The sequence below is a fragment of the Aythya fuligula genome, chromosome 19 (genome assembly GCF_009819795.1).
Source record: "Aythya fuligula isolate bAytFul2 chromosome 19, bAytFul2.pri, whole genome shotgun sequence".
NCBI classification, from domain to species: domain Eukaryota; kingdom Metazoa; phylum Chordata; class Aves; order Anseriformes; family Anatidae; genus Aythya; species Aythya fuligula.
The window spans coordinates 1,378,989-1,400,801 of NC_045577.1; the positions used below are offsets into that span (position 1 = coordinate 1,378,989).

Genomic DNA, 21,813 nt, shown 5'->3' on the forward strand with positions numbered 1-21,813 from the left:
CTGATTCCGCCCCCTTCTTCCCCCCTCTGATGGGCTCCGTGTGTAAGTGGAACTGAGCAGCCCCAAACCTGGCACCCAGCAGTGCCCCGCGGGACCTTGGCCGGCCCTGATGCACCGCACGCCGGCACGGCCACGCGTGAGCACGCAGCAACAGGTCACACTTATGCCCGCGCCCCTGAGATAACAGAACAAAAATACCTCGATGGCAAACATTAGGGGTATGCTTTCATGCTAAGAAAAATAGCAGAGAAGGGGTTTATTTGCTCAGTGGTACGTTATCTACAAAAAAACATTGCTTTTCTCAACTCCGGTACCACGGCTAACGGCGGGGAGTGGCGCTTCCCCTGGAGCTGCTGAGCGAGGGGATCCCTACAGCACCAGGCACGCAGCGACGGCTGCAGGAAGGCCGGCACCTTCTCTGTTCACAAAACAAAAATGAACACCAGCTCACGCCCCACCACCATTCCTCGGCCTTAAGGGATTTCCAAACAGACCCTACCTTGCCTGCTTTTAAAGCATTCAAGGCTCTTTGGAAATCTCAGGCACGTGCAATCAACGGGGCCATACAACACAAGGAAAGGCGTGCTTTTCCCTAGGTCACGTTTGTTAAGTTCTGGTTTAGGGTCTACATCTTCTGATCTTCCACAATACATCTTACAATCAAGGTGAACCCAACTATCTGCGTGTTCTTCCAGAGATGGTAATAAATAATTCACACAGAGAAAGCCCCAAACGTCCTTTGTGATTCTTACAACACACTTGTTAAATTTGAAATAATTTAATTTAGTAATTTAATGGAATAATTTAATTTAATAATTTAATGGTCTGGGGTCAGGATCCAGCCCTGGGAGCAAAGCCAGTCCTCAGCAATGAGACCAGAGCGTAGTGCACATGAACACATTGATGTCCCTTCCCCTCCAAAGGATGTGTGTGAGTTTTTTGGCTTGCTAAACAACGTATTTCATAGCTGGTTATTCATTATCCGTGCATGCTCTAGGTAAGATCTCATTTTAGAACCGCAGTGCTGCTGTCCTCAATGGTGACGAGAAGCATAACAGTGACAAGGTGAGATTTAGGGGCCAACACAAGCATTTTCAGAAACTTGTTTCAGGAGTTTTGGCAAGTACTCACTCTGTGACAGAGCACAACCTGATCTCATTAGTGTATTAATAGTGCATGCCTGGCATTTGAGCAATGACTAATTCTTAATTTAAAATGCAAAGGTATTTTAAATATTTGGGGGTGTGTGCGGGGGGAGAGAGAAAACACGATGCAGAAGAATTTCTATTGCAAGTTGTGCTTGGTTCTTCTAACAGTTGTCGACAAAGTGGGCTTTTAGCTCCAGCTTTCCAATGCCAGCCACTGCAACGTGAGCACACGGTGCTGGGAAAAGCACCGGGAAAGGCTCCTCCTGGTCCTTAGGCATATGAATGCTCCCTCCAGCAAGCACTCACTAGGAAAGAGGTGAAAGTGGGGATAGCTACCACATATGAAGAGACAAATGCAAGGGTTGCTCTTAGTAAAAGATGTTTGTCCAAGTCAGAACAGTGAAGCTCCAGTGGAAGAAGAGCCAAGGCCAGGCTGGATGGGGCTCTGAGCAACCCGATTCAGCGGGAGGTGTCCCTGCCCATGGCAGGGGCTGGAACAGGTGGCCTTTAAGGTCCCCTCCAGCCCAAACCCTGCGATGATTCTAAGAAGAAAGATAATCACTACTAGCATGACACAGCTTGATTTTAGCATTCCTTCCGTTTCAGGTATCTGTAGACTTATTAGCAACAAAGGTGAACATTTAAAAAGGAAAAATAGGAGAATTTAATGTTGGCGTTGAGAGACCTATTAAATTCCTACCTTATATTATGCTAGCTACTATTATTAAACTTAACCATTATTTTATTATTCATTATTTTATTTTTACTCATTATTTTATTATTCATTATTTATAAAGGTCACTCACTAAAGGGAGAATGTAACACATATTGCTTTTTTTTTTTTTTTTTAATTTTATTTATTTATTTATTCTTCCCAAATCCCCAGGCACAGAGGAAACGCTGCTATAGAGCACGGGCTCTGACAGCCACCCTTTTTGCCACTCATCTCCCAAGGAATTTGGGAATTTCACATTTGCAGCCTCGAGATAAAAAGGCATGTCCGTGCAGTGCACATGAAGTACCTGTAGGCTAACTGATCAAACATCTTATCTGCTGCCTCCTGCCTCAGGACAGGAACAGAGCCTGGAGAGAGGAGGCAGTTCCAGCTAAACATGAGAACCCCAGACATCTGATCACACACGAATCCGGGACGTTCCGGGGAGAACCACGGCTTTTTGGCTGCCACAGGAAGCTCAAGGTAGGGCTGCTCACTGCCAGGGCTCAGACAACGGGAAGGCACCCAGCAGCTCGGAACAGCCCGGCCGCCACCAGCACGTAGGAGCATTTACTGGGCGGCGTGTTTGGGTTCGGTCACTGCTTGTTTCAAGTGCTACAGCTGGAAGCGAAGGAAGAGGCAAGAACCAAATATCAGCTTTGAAAAGAGATACGCAGGGCTCACATGACAGCCGCCCGCAGCCCGACACCTACGGGACAGCGTGTCCTGCCCCGAGCTGTCAGCTCAGCTATTCTGGGCTGCTGGCAACCGCCGCATAGGTAGGCTGGGGGATCCTCGCGAGAGGCCCTGCAGATAGCAGCCAGGGACACAAAGGCACTCTGCGATGTCCAAAAAGGAACTCGGGTTGTACAGTGTCAAAATGCTGCCGGCTTTTTCAGAGTCCCATAATCAGTGCGTGAAATTATCTCATGGATTCCAACCATTCGCATGAAACACTTCCTTCTAACTAATGTAAGCATTTGCATAAAATGTAGTGTACCAAAAGCCACGTGTTCATTCCTCTGAAAAGGACTGGTCTTCTCAAAGTCATTCAAGTGAGTTACAAACTCCCACCTTGTTCAGGCTGCAGGGATCGGGCTGGCAGCACCTCCTGCATGCTAACCACGCAGCAGCACCACGTGCGTGTTGGCCACGAGCAGCAAGGAGGCTGACCTATGTGACAGCTCAGCTTAGTTACTGCAAGGAATGCCTCCAGAGCTGACGGTGATATTAACTGGTAATGAATTTTCCTTATTATTCTTTTAAGAGTTGGAAAGAAGGGAAAAATTAAGATTTTGGCAGCCCCTGCACTTGAAGAAAATTATTGCTTATACCTAGTTTTTGGGTTTCATGTGATGCTTTAGGATGTAATTTTACTAACAAGTGGAGTAATAAACCCATTTCACATACCACTTTTTATCAGCAACAATATCATTGACACAATATAGCATCAACAAAAATAATCGAATACGGAAGAGAACAGCTACTCAGAACAAAAAAACAAGCAGCCACAACAACACTCCAGATTTGGTCTCACTTCCTCGTTATCAAATTCAGGGAGGAGCAGCAGTTGCAGACAAATAATTGAGGGTTAGGGTGTTGTGGTTTTTTGTTGTTTTTCATTTGTTTGCTTTAAATCTGTTTAAAACAGCCAAAGACAACAGTAGGAAATAAGAAGTCTTTGAATAAGATCTCTCAACACTGGCACATTTTCACTTTACATTGTTCTAGTTCTGCACTTTCATTTCTCAAGTGACAGGCTTTTTATTATGCTTCCAAATTTCCAAGGAAGCTCTGCGGTGTCAAACAGCCTCAGACTGGGTCTTGACCATGACAGTAAATTAAAACATATTTAAATTGCATGAAGCATCACGTATCTTCCAGAAAGTGGATAAAAGAACTGGATCCTCACCTGCAAAAGGTATTACAAGAACAACCTAACAGCTTTTTGACATTACTATGAATACATGTATGAGATATTTAACTTGAGCGAGTCCCCAATAACACACATGCCTCAAAAATCCACATACACAAAAGCAAGGGTTATATATGATTCAGAAAATCTCTTGCAGCATTTTCCAGATTTTAAAGTCAGACTTTAACCAGATTTTAATTGAAACTGAAACAATTGCTTCTGTCTCCAAAAAAAAGCAATTGCTTGCTTTGGGAACTAAACATTAAAAACAAATGATGGCAATTGGGCTTCCAGTCTTTGAGAGAGGAAGGGGTAAGTGGAGCAGATACCAGTGCTGGTGCCTGAAAGCACAGGGAGATTTCCCTGATGCTCTATTGATGCAGCATTACTTCCAGGATAGTCCAGCCAAGTCATGTTAAGGATATATCACAATTGTTTGGCGTTTGGGGTCAATTTTAATTAGCCAGATAAACTCCAGATTGCTTGGCTTGGCTACCAACCAATGTAATAACTCGTACAGCAGCAAAAACGTCACCCGTTCAGGTGAGTTTCAAACACCAAAGCTTATGATCACACATTGCTTTTACCTGTGCCACCTCTATATTACAAGAGCAGAGGCAGGCTCACCTCCCTCTGCACCAAACATGAAAGCACTTTTATCACAGCAAAATCAGAAGGAATTCTCACAAGTATAGAATACACTGGTATTTACAGTTATTAAAGTATTGGTACTTAGCTGTACAATATAAAGCAAGGCATGCTGCCTTGGAAAATGCTTTTAACTTTCTCGTACAGGGCAGACACCACGGCAGCATATAGCCAGGCACAGAAAAGGGCAGTTCCTATGTAGCTGAATGTACTGCCTATGTAAATATTTGCAGAGATGTTAATGCTGCACGATTGTTCGCCTGCGCCTCAGCCACTGGGGAAAACAGTTTCTGAAAACAATGGAAGGAAGTGAAAGACTTCCAATTGAACCAGCGTCCTAAATAAATAGAGAAATATTTGAGAAAATGTACCTGAGCTCAGCCTAGAGCTGCTTCGCCTCACGCAACAGGCTTTAAGTTGGGAGACATAAATTTTGAAACCAGTGCACCAAAAGCACTCAAGGTCCCAAGAAGTTCCACCTCATTTTCTTTCGGTTTGTATCTCAGCAGCTTTGTGAAAAGTCAGATGCTCTTCAGGAACTCAGAAGAGATCTCAGAGCGGAGGGGAACACAACGAGGCCTACATGGGACAAGCGCTTTGCTCTCGCAGCATGGCTTCAGGCGGGCCTAGCGCTCTGGCCCTCCACTATGGGGGGTGAAAAGCGCTCAGGAGGGGAGCGAAGAGCACATCAAACCAGGCCCAAGCACCCGCTGAGGCAGAAAGGCCGCAGGCAGCGAGGGGAGGCACCATGGCCGGTGCCAGGAGCCTGGCAGGCGGGGCTGCGGGGCTGCTCCGCACTTCAGGTGAAGGCCCCTCCTGAGGCCGCTTCTGTAACGCGCCCTGCAACTCCAGCCCTTCCTCATACTGCCACAAAAACCATTCTGGAATGAACCATGGGGCTTGGGGCCTTCTCCTTTGGCACAGCTTCCCATCCTGAAAGCAATGCAACCTGGCCTCCAGCAGTGTCAACATTGCTGGCTGCAAAATGGGGGCAGCTGTGCCCTTCCTGGGCACGTTACTGTGCTGTTTGTACCTCTGACCTGCTCCAGTGCCCTCAAATATCATGATATACGTACATACATATGTATGTCCATGCTTTTCCACTCAGTTACTCTCTGCCTCTCACAACCTCCCCATCCCAAACCCCAGAGCAGCAGGAGGCAAGCCCCTCTATTCGGGTACCTTGTGTATAACAAAACAAAAAGGCAAGTCTTACATCGTTCCAGAAATCCACCGGTTGTTTAAACACAGTCAAGTGCATCTCTTAAAGTACTGCCCCAACTCCCACCTCTCCACGTACAAAGCATACAGATTAACTGTGAACCAGAGCCGCCACTGCGCCCGAGGCAGGCAGGCTGCCCGTCAGCTGGCGACGTCTGCAGCAGAGCCCGGCCGTGGGAGTCGCTCCCAAAAGGCTGGAGCAAACTATTTTACAAAATACACACAGCCACGTCAGTAACGCTTTCTTCCTCTCTACTGCCCAAGAATATTCTCTCCTGCCTGCTCGTAAAATAAATCTGTCAGGATACTATATGAGATTACCTATATATTTAAATGATGATCTTGGCTTATGATTACATTATCGCTCTGGTTCAGGGTACGTGCCGTGCAGAAGGCAGTCCAATCCTAGGAGAGTATTATTTTTGAGTGACTTTTATTGTCCATTATCTTACACCATCTCTGTCACAGCCGTGATGTCTGGTAGGAATAGTTCACAACAGAAATATCTCTGTCGTTAGTATTCTCATAGCAATTTAGGCAGATCAACCTTTAAATCTCATCCATCATACTGAAGAGCTTTGGCAAAGCAAGCGCAGTAATATATGCTTCCATGCAAAACCTAATTACAGGCTAGGTTAAAAAGCCTACCCCATCCCTTCTGCAGTGCAAGGTGACAGGGAGTCCTGAGCATCCCCGGGTTTCTCACTCTCCCTTTTTGCTGGTGGAAGTGCACAACCCATTCATTACAGCAGACTGATTCTGTCTGGCACATGACAAACTTACTTGAACCTAACAATTAAACTTCTGACAGTGTTTCCAAAAGCAGAGAGTATTTACTGTAAATGCTTGACAATTTTTTTTCCCCTCTCTGCTCATCTCTCTCAACAGTCACCTTATGATGACTGGAAATTACCATAAGCAAATAGCAGCCTAACATCCAAAAAAGCCTCATGTTAATGTGAAATACACACCTGCCAACACTGAAAATAAAAACAACCTATAAATACAAATGTTAAAGGGAAAAAACATGAAGAATGCCGACGAAATGCAAGAGATGGGAGACAATGCAGCAAGAGCAGAGTTAAGCAAATAATTTAGTGAAAAAATGTTTAGAAAGAGTTGCCTACAGAACGTGCAGCTGGCTGGAACGCTGCTGCGGTGGCGACACTGCCTACGACCACCAGAAGCCGTGCAGAGGAAGGACCGTGCATTTTTTCCTTACTAACAGCTCCAGATTGCAATAAGGGAATCCGAGCAAGAACTGTTACGCAAAGAGCAGATGTATCATCAGTCAACAGTTTCAAGAATTTAGGCTTAATATTAGGAAGAAACTGTATCTATGCATATACATGTACACCAGCAAATGTAATACAGCATGAATTATGTACACATGCAGAGCCCAAGAAAGCATAAAATATACGGAAGCGTGAATAAACTCTTAAAAACAATATTAAGATCACCCAGTTACACAACTTCATTGGATTTAGTAATTCCATCCATGACCAAAGGGCTAATATACTATCTAATATAATTTTATTCATCCTCAATGACATAAGCTCTAAAGGACAACTGAAAACTGGCAGAAATCAACTTTCCTTGTCTTTAGTATCAGGGAAGTCACAGCCCTTGGTGAAAACCATACCTGCAATTTAATTTGTAAAACCCTAAAAGGGTGAGGATGTTTGTTACAAATTGACCACTACCTAGAAGAACAGAACCCAAGTCTTCTCAGTGTCTCAGACATGTGCTCCGTTTTATGAGTGCTGGAATTATTTATCCTGAAAGCAGGTGCAGATGGGGTTACGTTAAGACTTTCTGCAAACTTTTGTGCAGAATCTAGTTTGCACAAAGTGTTAACAGCCAGTAATGGAGTGCTGGCTTCTTGAAGACCCAAAATCCACCACGAATGCTTTAGCAAAATGGCTGAAAAGCCCTAGAGCTTTTTCATTTTATGTCAACAACTGATATTCATTAAACAAATGCAGTGACAGACACTGTAATTCACTGTTCCATACCTAGAAGCAAAATGACATTAAGTCAACAAATTTTAAGCTAGTCGGAGCCATCTCACTGCGGATGTCAATAAAACAAATGCTTCCTGCCAATAATTAAATATCCATGTCAAACTTTCCACTCTCCTTTAAATTACTCTCTACATCCAGTTCAGGTCCATATTCCCATTTTTAGCAGGCAAGATTATCTTTTTCAAGTACACTATAGTCTAGTTTGGCAACAAATCTATTAAAATGACTTGGAAATAGCAAGGTCTCTGTCAGTATTTTCCCCTTCTCAGCTATACTACTACACCTGACGATGCTACTGGAGTTAAGACAATAGATCTGATAGAATGGGCATAAAAGCCATTACTTGACTTAGTTCTCCCCACCAACCAGAAAGGTAGTTACCAACTTATTTCTAATTTTGGTTCGAAATCTCTCATGTTCCCATTGTGTTTTTCTCCATACATCATCAACAATAGTTTACACTGCTCTTACGTAGATGAGGTCTGTATGTTCCCTACAGCTCCAAACACACCAACAGCTGCTAAACGATTTTCTATCTTTTATTTGTTCCTTGTTACTACTGTTATTATTTTCTTGTAAACTATCTACTCTTTTTGTGGTATGTAACGTGGACTTGGAGGACAGGTTTAATGTGAGGCTTTTGTTAGTGCTGTGTTTTTGTTTGTTTGTTTGTTTTTTAGTATGTTGTGAAATCTGCTTCTTAGAACTTGATGCCAAATCAAAAGATATAATTGTTTTTAAAAGTCTTCTAAATGTACTTTAAATGTTATGTAGCTCAATCCACTCATTACACGGGATGGTTTCACATGGCTCCTATTAAACAGCCCTAGGATCGATGCCAAGGGCACTTAGTGATTTACAGTTATGGCTAAGTAATCAATGTGACAATGAGATAAATGTTCCTTTTCACCAGCCTAACCGGACTAGTCCTACCTCTTACTTCCCTGCACGGAATTTCCTCCTGCAACACCATGTGTAAATATTTACGTACAGTGTTCCTATCTGTAGATAAATATCAAATACGTATTTAAAATCAAAATTTAGTATGGATGGCAGTCAGCTGCATTTAAACTGACAACAGCTCCTTTGAAGACAGATAATACTGTAAATGCAGAACAGCAACAGCAGGCTGCATTTTCCCCCAACTAATTTATATTCTTCTAGGCACAATTTTGAGCCTTCCAAAAGTATTCATTTAATTCATTTTTACAACCTTTGAAAGGGTAGAGATAGACCTCTCAGGCCACTATTCGTGTTAACGAAACACGTTAAAAATAAACACATACTAAATCTACCTGGAATTTTACCGTATTGCTTACTAAGCATGCAACAACATGCTTACCTTTTAATTTATAATGCAATAAAGCTTTCAAGCCTGAAGCCAAATTATTTAAGAACATTTCTGTTGTCCTTCTCAGAATTCATTCATTTCAGATGAAGGAAAGATTAAATATAGGCTGGAAATATATTCATAACATATACGTTCACAGAAACTGCCAGACATTTTCACATCATTAAATCATAACTGAAATAAGTAACATCACATAGAGCTATGAAGTGTGCTCTGTCTGTGCCCATAACGTCAGCTTCATTATCCCGCTGGCTGCAGCCTCCTCCTGCATCGAGGGAACAATCACCTATTTGCACGTAAGAAAGCAAGCTTACGGTCCTACCAGCAAGCTGGCAATCTGCACGTGAAATACAACCAGTTTGCACTCCCAATCAACACCCAAAGAACCCCTGTAAAAACAGAGCCAAAATCTACTAGGGAAGACCGACTATTCCCAACCTATGGGGAAAACATCCGATTTCCGCCAATCCCTGAAATACGTTCCCACCACATGCAACGAAGAACACGAAGTATTTCCTCAGCTCACATCAGATGGGCTCGAAATCCCTGAAACCTGCTGTAGCCACCCTGCTCACGAATTTGTGTCTTTATAGCCAACATATCTATCTGGAATGGAGGGAAGAGGAACAGAGGAGGACATTATATATTTTATATATATATTTATGTAGGCCCAACTTCAAAACATCAGAACAACAGCTTGAAGTATTTACATTTCTCATAATCTAAAGTAAGAGGAAATGATGCTGAGAATGATGCAGCCTAGCCAACGTGAAGACTCATATGATTCAAATCCAAAGGCAACTTCAAAGCCACCTCGTAAACCCTCTGCACAACTTACAAAGCCGCCAGATGTAGCACTGCAAGAGCTTCCCCGCATCTGGATCCTGCAAGCAACAGCCAAACGGAAGCAGAAACTCTTCCCTGTGTAAAAAGATTGAACATTTTTCTACTTACAAAAATAGCTACATTAGAAACACGTTTGTATCATTCCTCCTCAAAATATGCCGGGCCAGCTACTATCGAATGTTGCTATAAAGTGGCTTATCTATACTAAATAAAATGACTGCTTTCCCTACCCATTCCTGGAACTAACAGCACGGGTTTGGGTTGGGTTGGTTTGATGCTGCCTGCACCTCGTGCCCACTCCTCCACGGCAATGCCCGCAGGGCCCCTCCATCCCCTCTGCCACCGGGACAGCTTCCTTGGAGAGCAAGATTCACGCACCAGTGCCTCGCGAATCACGGCTGCGGGGTAAAACAAGAAAGTTCTGTTCTTTATAAAGTCTGCATAGTTACTTTTATTACTTATTTTGATGACAGACAGGGTTAATGACGTTCTTGCAGAGAACTCTCCCTTTCCTGGGCTAAATGCCCAAATTCTTTCAGGATTCACAAGACTGTCTATTTAAATTGGGTCCAATTTTTTCTCCTACAGAGGCCTGCACAGAATGTTCTGACAAGAAGCTGGGAATCAACCTTTTGAGAAAGCTCTGGCTAAATGCGCAAGCTCTGTGCCAGACAAAAAACATTCAGCACTACATTCTGCCCTGTGTGTTTCATTATTCTAACAAGCCCCACTGTTGAGGCATAAACCCAGAAGAATCAGCAGATTATTAAAACCCGTAGGCTCACTCATGTAAACACGAGCCTCCTGTCCTGCCCGCCCCACGCTTTTTCTTTCATTAAGAATTCAGGGGAGAAGTCCTAACACTACCAAAAGAAAGGAAGAAAAATACCCAGCTGAAGCACAGAGTGCAATTTAGTTTTCAGCAATCTATGAACAAAGCAAAATGTAATTTTCCAACCATCCTGAATTACCAGTTTTTAAGAGTAATTATGCTGAACACACCTCAAAATATCTGACATGGGCCCGCTCAGCAGCGGGGACAACTCTACCATCAGGCACTTGCAGAAACACCAAGATTTGTCTCAGGAAGGAACAAATATTCACAAAGTTGAAAATAAACTACAATGTTTTATCAATATCAATGCAAATGATGTTGAGAGCTTGTTATTATCTGTGTATAAAACACATTTTCTCATCAACAGAAATAATTTTTAGTTGCAACAAAATCCAGGTGAAGCCAACCCTGAGCAGTGAAGCAGCAAATGACACAGCAAAACAAATGCAAAAGCAGAAAAATCAAAATTAAAGACACTGACAGCAAAGGAACAAGTTGAGCTGATGTGAAATGAACCAGCTTAGAGAGCTAGTAAAAATAAATAAATAAATGAGTAACAATGCACCCAGTTCTCTGGAAAAAACATGAGCTGCAGCAGGAAGCACCCGAGGAGCAGCCTCGCAGCCCTGCAGAAAAGCCTTGCCTTGTGCTGGTGGGACGGACACAGATCAGGAGCTAGGGATCCATCAGCTCTGCTGCTCTGACAGAGTGTGAATAAATACAGAATTTGTGCCTTTTGGTTTGCATGTGGAAGAAATTTTTATAGTAGTCATTGGCTTTTCATTGGCTGATGACCAGTAGGCACTTGGAAACGAACTGGGCTCGGTATGTGCCAGAGGAGCCTGAGCTACATCCAGAAACACCCTACTGCAGGAACAACACCCGTGTGCCCTTATGGGGCTACAGGAAAGGACTGCACAGTGCCAGGCATCCTGCCTGCCTCCAACCAAACTGTGCACCAGGTCCCTGCATTGCCAACAGGACGCCCCGAGGGCTCTCACATTTAGGGATCTGCATTTTCTAACACTACTGCCACAGGTGCCAGAGGTGGTCAGTGACCACGAGAACCCTGCACCAGCCCCCGGTGGAGGCAAGGTGGGGCGAAAATACCTCACCTGGTTATCTCACCTTTCAGAGGAACCAAAATTTCAGTGTGCAACCTGAGCTCTAAATCCCTACCAGACTTAAACACGTCAGCAAAGAAGAGCGAGTCTTCTTACTGCTCCTAAGTCCTAATGGATTTTCTAATTAACTTGATTAACCCATCTTGCTCACTTCTCAAATACCCATCTCACAAACAAGTGATTTCTCAGCCCTGCAACGCGGGGCTTGCAAGAGAGCTTCATAAATCAATGGAGTTGAACTAAGGTTAAAAAATGCATTTGTGGCCAGCACAGGAGTCGTTTAAGAGGAGAGGTGTACCTGGTACTTCAGGAAGGGGAATAATTCTGGGAAGGGATTGGAATACATTGCCAGTGGGTTTCCAGAAGTCACAGCCACAGGTTTACGGACCGGACTATTTCGGATCAAACCAAGGCACAAGAGAGATAAACCCAAAGCCCCAGAACCGCGAGCACAGCGGAGAGGAGGCAGAGGCAGGACCACACCGCTGTGTCTCGGAGGTCAAACCCAAGCTTTAGCACACGGGAGGTGACGATGAGGGCTGCTCTGCTACGGCACCTCACGACCCGCTGCCTCCCTCAGGAGTTCACAGCCTAAACCCAAAGCCTGCCAGTGAAAGGAGAGCTGGTCTGCGAGGGACGTAGCGGCCACACGCTCTCAGCAAAGCATCCAGGCACGAGCCCGAGAGCCCCAGTGCCTCACCCTGCAGTGACAGCGCGAAGGAAAAGGCACTGACAGCAGCTGAGCGCGGGGCAGAATTCATGCCACATGCTGGATGCATGAACAAGAGCAACCCCGGCTGTGACTGCTGCCTGCTGACTTAGGAGTAGATAAAAACTTAAATATGGGCTGGTATAACAAATCGGAGACAGTCTCCGAAGGGAAAACACATTCCCCATATCATCCAGCTGCTGTTATCAAACTCATTAGTGCCATCTATGTCACCAATAAAATGAGCAAGCTGCCGTTCGGCTCCCCCCCGTTTCAGATGAACAAGAGGAACGATATTGGGCAACTTCACCGGAGCCTGATAAGAGCGGTGATGCAGGGGTCATTTCAAACTTCCTTCAGAGCACTACATGCAAATTGGTGCCTTAAGCACACACACCCCGCCGGCCGCCCCAGGCTGGCCTTTCACGTACACTTTTTGAGCTGAGCACCCTCTCACACACCAGGCAACGCCACCAGCTCCTGGCAGTGCCAGGAACCCCCACACGGTGCTGGCAGGCGGCAGGATGGGACCCCGCAGACCCCACAGACCCGGGGAGAAGCCTGCAGTGAGCACAGTGCCGGGTGAGTCTCAGCGCCCTGTTAGTGATGGAATGAGCAAAGCCGAGGCAGTAAACATCTGACCTTCCTACTCTGAAATCAAGCCTTTGTTTCCTTCCTTGCCCTTTTGACATTTTGTTAATCCACAAGCAAATGAAATGTTGAGGGGGGTTATGGAGGAGGGAAAAAGCGGCTGGAAGGGAACACCACAGTGTGGTGTGCTCACAAAGCATAACCACCACCACCAACAAAAATCTCAGCTGAATCTCTGAAAACAATAAATTCACTGTGTGTTACACCAGAAACGCTACAAGGTCTGCTTGTCCGTGAGAATGAATCATGGTTTACATCTGGGAAGAAAGAAAAGTGCAACTAGAAATCAGGCTCCTTAGGGGATTTATTAGATCCTCACAGAGTCACCACAGACGCTGAAACCTGCTTCTGCAGCAGAAGCTGCATCTTGCAGACACCAGGCAGAACAGCACAAATGAGAGCCCGGCACATTTCCCTTCAGCATTCCCAGGCAGCGAGAGGAAGAGAGCTCAGTGCGAGACCGCTCAGCCCCTCCGGCTGCACCTACCCTCGACCTTCCAGAAAATTTCCCACCGCTCTGCTTCTTCCAGAGCTTTGCTTGCTGCTGAGCACTCGGGGCTGTCCCCAGAACCAGGGATCGCAGTGACTGCCCGGTGCCCCCGCCGCAGCTTGCTGGCAGCAGGGGAGACGTCCCAGCGAAAGGAGCGGGGACAGTAGCAAGGGGAAAGGCAATCTCAAGAGGACAAACTCGAGCGCAGGGAGATCACCTTTTCAAACACCAGACCTACTCAACCCCCTCCATTCAAACAAATCTTTACTTTAAAACTGACAGCTACAGCGCCAACAGCCTCGAGCCAGCCCTCCCTCCTCACCACCGCCTCCCCGAGAGCTGCGTGCTCAGCAACACGGTGGGGTCTGACTTACAGTCACCAGCTACAGCAATCGCCAACCAAAAATACCTAAACATTATCTGCAGCAATTGTGACTGAAGCAGCCACAACGTGATGAACAGCCTTTTCTTCAGAGAGGGCTGCGGCAAGCCTTCCCCTCTCCCTCCATTAGTGATGAAGCACAAAAGCTGCAATAAGTCATCGCAGTCACTTTAAAGTACAAACCGGGGAGACTCAAAGAAATCCCAACAGGTCACACCGTAAATTATGGCATTCCGTAATACACAAAGAACCGAGAGCAAACACAGGTAAAGAACCGTACCCACCACTGTTTACCCTTGGATGGTAAAGTTCTTACGAGTGACAAAACGTTATAAATTGAGTAATTGACCTGTAAGGAAGTAAGGAGCTCAGGAGAGTTAAAAATTACCCTATAAATACCATAAAGATTAACAGATTTGTAATACCCACCCAAGAAGCACTTACTCTAAGTAGAATGATTATGAAAACACAGCAAGAATATTTACTACATAGCACCGACTGCAGTATATACAGACTGCCACGAAAGGCAGCGCTGGTTCTTAATATAGTGACAGCTGAAAGTCACCACTTAGATTTCCCTGCTGATTAAAGGGTAACCTACAGACACACGCAGCTCTGACTTATTTGCTTCTTTGAAATGCAGTCATGGATTTTGAAGGACCTTTTCAAGGCTTTTTGTTGCTGGTGTTCTAGTTTAGCGCTTGTAAGCTTTAAGTTTCGCACAGCTGTTTGATAGGAGGTCTAATGGAATACTGACAGCGCAGAGGAACGAAAGCAGAACTTCCATGAACAGAAGAGGGTTTTTTGTGTCCACGTTTGCTAACACCTATTTCAATCTAAGTCCCTACATTTGGGAGAAAAGGAACCTTAAAACATCTCTCAGGTTTTTCTCCCTATCTCCCCACTGTAATGACATCCGTATGCCCCCAGGACCAGAACCCACCACGAACTCTCCAGGAGTCTTGGCAGTTCTCAGTGCTTCTATGAAGAAACCCAAAATGCTCCAACAAGGAGAAAAAACACTCCTTTTCGGGATGGCAGAGAAACGTGCCCATGAGGGTAAGGACAGGACAGAGACTTCAGGGGCAATTCCTCAAAAAAATCGTATTGAATTTACTGTGAAGCAATCCGCCCTTCAGACCAACGTTCCCCAGTTGCTGTTGCACCACCTACAGCAATCTCCATCTCCAACTGCACCGTTTAAAATTCACAAGGCTAAGAAAAATCTCCCCAAAGTGCAGGAGGACAAGGAGGCCCACCAGCTCTCAGCAAAAAGGGGAACGTGCATCTCCCTGCACCGTGAGCGGGGCGAGCTCCTGGCCACCAGCATGTCCCTCGGCACCGGCTCTCGCACGAGCTGTTCCTCGCCTCCAGGCACCCGCTGTCAGCCTGGATTTCAGGTTCTGCCTCAGGCACACCGGGAGTTTTCGGCAGGCCACTGGGTATTTCCCACCTCGCAGCAAGCGGGCTTCTCGAGGCGCGCAGACCGGACGACAAAAGCAACTGGAGAGCGGCGCCTGTCACCGAGCTCTGCAAAATGAAAGCCTTGCAAATCCTCCCAGGGCGTGGAGCAACACCTGCTCCGTCAGCAGGCTGGGCTGGGCGCGGGGTCACGGCCCTTATCGGCTCGGTTTTTGACCCCTGCAGACTCAGGGAGCTAGGTGAGGTGCCACCGGTCCCATGGGACAGGGGACGGAGCCACGGGGCGCCCCCGGGGAGCCCCAGGGCAGGGCACACAGCGACAGACAGCTCGGAGAGGTGGGATGCTGAGCTGAAACGCGAGACCAGGACCCCCTCGGCAAGGTCCCTCAGCTGTCTCCAGGGCTGTTGACAGCCGCTCATGTTGCGAATAGCTGTGCAGCACGGAGCTGCACCATCCCCTCTCCCACTGCTCCGTCCCCTCCTCAGCGGGGAGCCCCTGCCCTGCTCCTCAGCGTTCGTGGCTCCCCGCTCAGGTTGGATGGCAGCGTGCCCAGCTCGCCCACAGCACAGCTCAGGAGCCAGCTCCCAAAGGCTCCCCAGAGGGCTCCTGGCACTGGTAGCCCCCAAAACCTGAAGAAGCCACGTTCTCACCTGCCCCATGTCTGGCACTGCACGTCCACCGTGCCTGCATGGCACCGAGGTGAGCTGACACACAGCACCACCACGTCCCAAGGCGCAGCGAACAGAAAGGTGCACGGACCCCTGCCCCTGAAGCAGGGCGGCATCAGAGCGAGAACTGCTTGAAATTATGAACAAAACCAAAACCCAAAGGAAGGACGAACACAGCGCCCTGCCGTGCTGCTGCCCACGGCTCTGCCCAGAGACTGGGAAGGGCCCGGCGCGTGCTTTGAGTCACCAGGCGAAGCACGCATCGTGCTCGGAGCCCACAGCTGAAGACTTTATTTTAATAAAATGCAGTAGACTCTAAAGAAGTAATTCATAAACTACCTGCAAGGCAGCGGAAGGGAAAAAAAATGCAGTTATCTCAACGTCACTGCAGGAGTGGAGTTTTATTGGGCATGAGGATTACACTGCCTTCACCTGAGGAGGGGAAGATTTAAAAGCAGTATTTAAGTAGATTTAGAAAAAAAAAAAAGAGACCAAATAAATAATGCATTCTGACTTCTAAGCAAGCATTTGTGAGGTTTCAAGAACGCTTTGGAGTATGAAATTCCTAGAGTTATTCACTTACCCCATTTGCTTTCAAATCAATACTGTCTGCTGTCAGTTCACTTAAACACGTAACAGGAAGCTCAAATTTGACTAAAAGGTAGTATTACGTTACTACTGGTTTTGTAAGGAAACCTTTTTAGAAGTAAGAAGCTAAGGGGAAGTTTTTTTTCCTCTCCATCTGCGACAGACAGCTGTTCACTGCCTGGAATCTATGATAGCAGGCACTTAAAGTAGCACCAAGCCGAAGTAAACACTTCAGAAATTTAATTTCTTTAATTGTACTGACACCGTAAAAATGTTTGATATTTGCCATGTGAGAAATCAAATCATCTGATTAAACACTGAAGCTGAACACACACTTGTAACTGACTTTATTTAAAAATGTATTTTATGAAATATTTGAAATATTCTGAAAATTAAAAAAAAAATGTTTAAAAATGTTAACACAATTCAGGAGACTTCTCGTGCATGTACGTCGGTGTACAGCATGTCCAGATGTTTAAATACTTAGCACAGGTTAGAACTTGAAGTAATCTTGATCCAAGCCAATATGCATATAAAAAATAAGCCAAGATAGAAAGAGACCTACCTAGCCATAAAAAGATTTGACAGCTTTACAGACTGCTGCGTTTGAACTGCTATTAAAAGCAACTCCCCATGGTTTTCTGCTTTTAAATAAAACTTAGCTCCCGACTTCTAGAAGTGTCCGCTCAGTCCCCTGCTTGCGAGGACCTTGGTTCTCCCTGCCCTACCTTTCAGCCGAGCAGCAACAGCAGCTCCAATCCTGCTTGAAAACCAAACAGCACCCTCCCCAATAAACCTGCAAGGCGTTTTTAAACAAGGGCTGGATGTTCTCTCTAATTCAGACACACTGCAGCAATTGCAACCTGCTGGGAAAAAACAAACAAACAAACAACGAAAACCAGCATGCTGTGCTTTTAAAAAGCACTTTCTTAAAATCTAGAATTTGAATGCAAATTTTTTGGCTTCTGTTTTTCCCCTCTACCTCCCTCCTTTCAGCACCCTCTGCAGCGCTGCGCAGCCCAACCTGAACACCGGTGGGGATCCCACAGCCTCCCCGGGGAGCCGCTGCACCGTGCCCTACCAAACCGTGCTGCTGCTAGCAAAGGCATCTCCTCGTCTCAGCGCTGCAGGGCCAGGATCTGGCGGACACCAGGCACCTCTGCACAGCCCCAGGGCACCGCGGTGCCCCGTGAGGGGCTCCAGCACTCTGCACTGCTTTTGTGTGCAATGTCTCACTGGACCCGTACCTGTCGCAGCAGCACTGAACGTGTCCTGCAAAGCCTGAGCTGCCACAAGGCAGCGAGCCGTGCTTCCCTGCGCTGGGACAATCACAGCAGCGCTAACAGGAGCTAACACCAGAGGAAATTACTTTCAAGGCCTCCATCTTTAACATGCCAACGTTTTACTTCTCCATTTCAGCCAGCCTTTAACTTCCATGTGGTTTTACACTGGAAAAGGCCATTTCAAGGGGTGTACAACTGCGCGGTGCTCAGGTGCGCTGAGGCTCCCCCGCAGCTCCTGCCCAAAGCCCCATGCTCAGGCCCTCAGTGACGTGAGGGCAGCCGGGAGCTACGACCACACAGACACTCCGTGCCTGCTCCCAGGGCTGCAGGAACGTTGCTGGTGTGTCCTGCTTTTAGGCTGGACACGAAGATGCACCATGCTATTTCCTAACCAAATCTCTATTTGCTTCTTTAACCACAATCCTGTGCCCAAGCGTCACAGCCCCTTTCCATCTAGACACGTTGAATTTTCATATACTGAAGTGGTTAGTGAAATAGCCCAGCTTCTAAAATGAAGTTCCAGTTGTTGTTTTTTTTTTTTCCATTAGCTGGAGATAGACAACTTTCATGGGTTCTTTGCCATGAGCAGCCTCTTCTGTAACAGGAGCTTCCATGAGAAGTCAGGGTGACAAAGGCTAAAAACCACAAGTCGGACACTAAACTTGTGTTCTAAAAGGCCACTATCCCAACGAGGCTTTCATGTAGGACAGGGCAAGAGTCAGGCCCCTGGAGTTACACTGGTGCCCGCTTTCATCACTAGGTTTTGGGCATCTTCCTCTGGGACTGCCTCTGCCCTTCCAGCAGCACGCGACAACTCGTGCTTTAAACAAGTCGGATTCTTCCTGCCTGCCCCACTCGCTGGCTGCTCCAGCTCTGTGCTGCCATGTTGTTTCTCGTCTGTCTGTTTTTCATAGCCTTAAGTTAAATACATTTGGCACACACGAAGCAGGAAAAGGTGTGAAGTACATTCCCTAATTCATCCTCTGCACAGCTAGAAAGTGTTCTGAAGGTGCACAGAAAAACTTGCCTCCATTTTACAGCTAAGAAAGCACAGGTCGAGTAGAAAAAAACACAAGTATTTTTGGCTCCTATCCCTATACAAACACAAAAAAAATAAAAAACAGTCATTTTACTCTGAGTAAATAATTGTTAACAGATGAAAAAAGAACTGAAAAAAAAAAAAAGCACACCTCTTTAAAGCCACTGACTGAACGAGGCCTTCAGACCGACAGATAGGTCTGAACAAAGCCAAGAAGCGCGGTGCGAGATCAATCTCAGAATCTCCCACTGCTTCCTCCAGCACAACCTCGATTACTATGAGAAATGAGAAGAGACAGCGTAGGCTCAATATTTTCAGTATACGCTGGAGTATTACACATTGGCAGAAAACCTTTTGGGCAGGATCACAGGAGGCGAGCACTAAAGAAGTCAGTTTGCCTGCATGCTCGGCTTGGAGTCCAGGCTACGCACTGCAAAGTTGCGTTAAAACTCACCGCCAAGTTGTGTGCCCGTCCTCCCCTACCAAGCACGTGTTGGTCAAGAAAAAGCCCCCGGAGGAGCAGGACAAGCAGCAGGAGCAGAGGCGCGTCCTGTGCCGGGGTGCTGGGATCGCAGCGGGCTGGCTCTGTCCCGGCAAGTTCCACCAGGGCGACAGCCGTCACTTGTGCCCCATCCAGAAACCGCACTGCCCACGGGAGATGCTCCTTTTCCACCATAATAAAAGCCTCCCCCCCCCTTTTCTTTTCTTTTTCTTTTTTTTTTTTTTTTTTAAATCTCTGAGGCATGAAGCCATAGGAAACGGGGGCAGCAGCAGCTCTGCTATCAGAAACGAGTCCCCTTCCCTCCCCCAAGCTGCAGGCACGGCTGTCACGAAGACCGCCGGCAGGAAAAAACCCGACAATGGAAAAAGAGCTCGTGGGAGCCTCGAGAGGTGGCGGGGAAGGCACCAGCGGCAGCGGGGCTGCAGAAACGAAACGGCCGCGGGCCGCGATTCACGGCACCAAGCCCCGAGAGGAAGGGCAGCGGCACCGCACCGAGCGGGTTACCGGGCCGGTGGCAGGGCCGGACACACGGACAGGCGGACACACGGAGCCCCGCCGCTCCTCCAACAAGTGCAACGCGCCCCGGAGCGCTTTGCTCCGGGGGGGGGCTCCCCGGGGACAGCCCCGGGGGGGGGCAGCGCTGAGCGGGGACGGGACGGGACGGGACGGGCCGAGCCCCCCCCCGCTCCCCCCCCAGCCCCGTCCCGGTCCCCGCCGTGCGCTGCCCCCCCCCCGCTCCCCCCGGTGCCGCCCCCGCCGTGCACGTGCCGCCCGGGCCCCGCACCCCCTCCCCGCACCCCCCGGTGCTCACCTGCGGCCGGAGGAGCGGCGGGGCCCGGCCCGGCCCCGCAGCCCCGCGCGAAGCGAGCGAGCGGCGCCGCGTCCCGGTCCCGCTCCCGCTCCCGGTCCCAGAGGCAACTTCGGCCGCGCGCGTGCCCGCCGCGCGCCCCCGCGATCTCTCGCTCTCTCTCCCCCCCCCCCCCCCCCCCCAACCTCCCCTCCCCTCCCCTCCCCGCCGCGCTCGGGAGCGCGCCCGGCGGCTGCCACGCAGGCCGGGGGCCGGGAGCGCGCGCGGGCGGCCCCGCTCCCCACCTGCCGCCGGGCTCCGCCGCCGCCGCCCGGCCTCGGGCTCAGCCCCGGCCCCGGCTCCGGGCTCGGGCTCGGGCTCGGCCGCCGCCGCCTGCGCTCGGCCGCGGGCTCCGTGCGGCCCTGCGGGGGGCTCCGCGCTGCCGCCCGCTCGCCCTCTCGGTGCTTTTTTCCACGTCCCGCGATGAGTCACCGCCGGAGCGCCGCTGCCCCTGTGGAAGGAGCATGAGCGGAGCCCTCCCCCCGCCCTCCCGCCGCCTTCCTCCCCCGGAACGTGACGGCGGCCCCGCGCCTCGCTCCCGCCCCGCCGCGGCCTGCGCTGGGCCCCGCCGGGCCGGGCCGCGCCTCCAGCCCCCGCCGCGGGGCGCTCCCGGGGTGCTGGGGCCGGGGATCTGAAGCCCCTTTGCGAGGGGAGAGGAGCCTGAAAGCCAGTAAATAAAAGCCAAACCCGCGGCTCCGGCTGAACCGAGGCGGCCGGGTGAAAGGCACGCGGTGGTAGCCCCGCTGCCAGCACCGTGCGGGGGCTCCGGGCTCGGGGCTCGGCCAGGTTTTGGCCTCCCCGGCCTTGCCCCACCGGGACACGGGCACGGGCACCACCCCGTGAGCTGGCACCAGCAGGGTACAGAGCACTGCCGTGGTGTGGGCCGGTCGGTGAGCAGAAGCAAGTTTTGCCACTACACTAGTTGGTTCCTACTTCTTGGTTCCTACTTGGAGCTCTGCCACCCAAAAATAACACATTATTTTTAAAATGACCACCGACCAAGGCCGTTCAGTCGCTGCGAGCAGCTGGCATGTTGCTGGTGATGGCTGTGACCCCGCCAGGCTGGGAAATGCGGGCACACGGGGGGGTCGCAGCCAGCCCGGCGCAGGCAGCACGCAGGGGACCCTGTCTTTGGGACGTGATCTTGTCCCGTGTGTCCTGGGCCTTTTTGTGTTCCCCAGTTCCTTCAGGCATCCCGAAGGGAAAGGCTTCGCTCTGCATCCCACACTTACAGGCATGGCCAGCACCTCCTGGAGAAATGCTGGCAGCCTGCGGGGCTGCTGCATCCCCAATCTGCACCGCCTGCGCCAGGGCTGGGGCAACCAGTTACCTGTGACATTTTGGTCCAAACAAGTCATTGCTGCCAGCAGACTTTCCTCACATAGTTTGAGCTCCAAAATCCCA

General features: G+C 48.7%; 1 protein-coding gene across 2 annotated transcripts in view; it reads right to left on the reverse strand.

Annotated features, from left to right (window-relative positions):
• The window catches only part of NEK6 (NIMA related kinase 6), a 57,674-nt gene extending 37,005 nt beyond the window's left edge, over positions 1-20,669 (reverse strand). The window contains exon 1 of one of the 2 annotated variants that reach the window (XM_032200182.1): positions 20,655-20,669. The gene's annotated coding sequence lies outside the window, so the exon portion shown is untranslated. Of the gene's footprint in view, positions 1-190; positions 201-20,654 lie in introns of those variants that run through there. The other variant, XM_032200183.1, reaches the window with a different exon arrangement.
• Between the last annotated feature and the right edge of the window lie 1,144 nt (positions 20,670-21,813).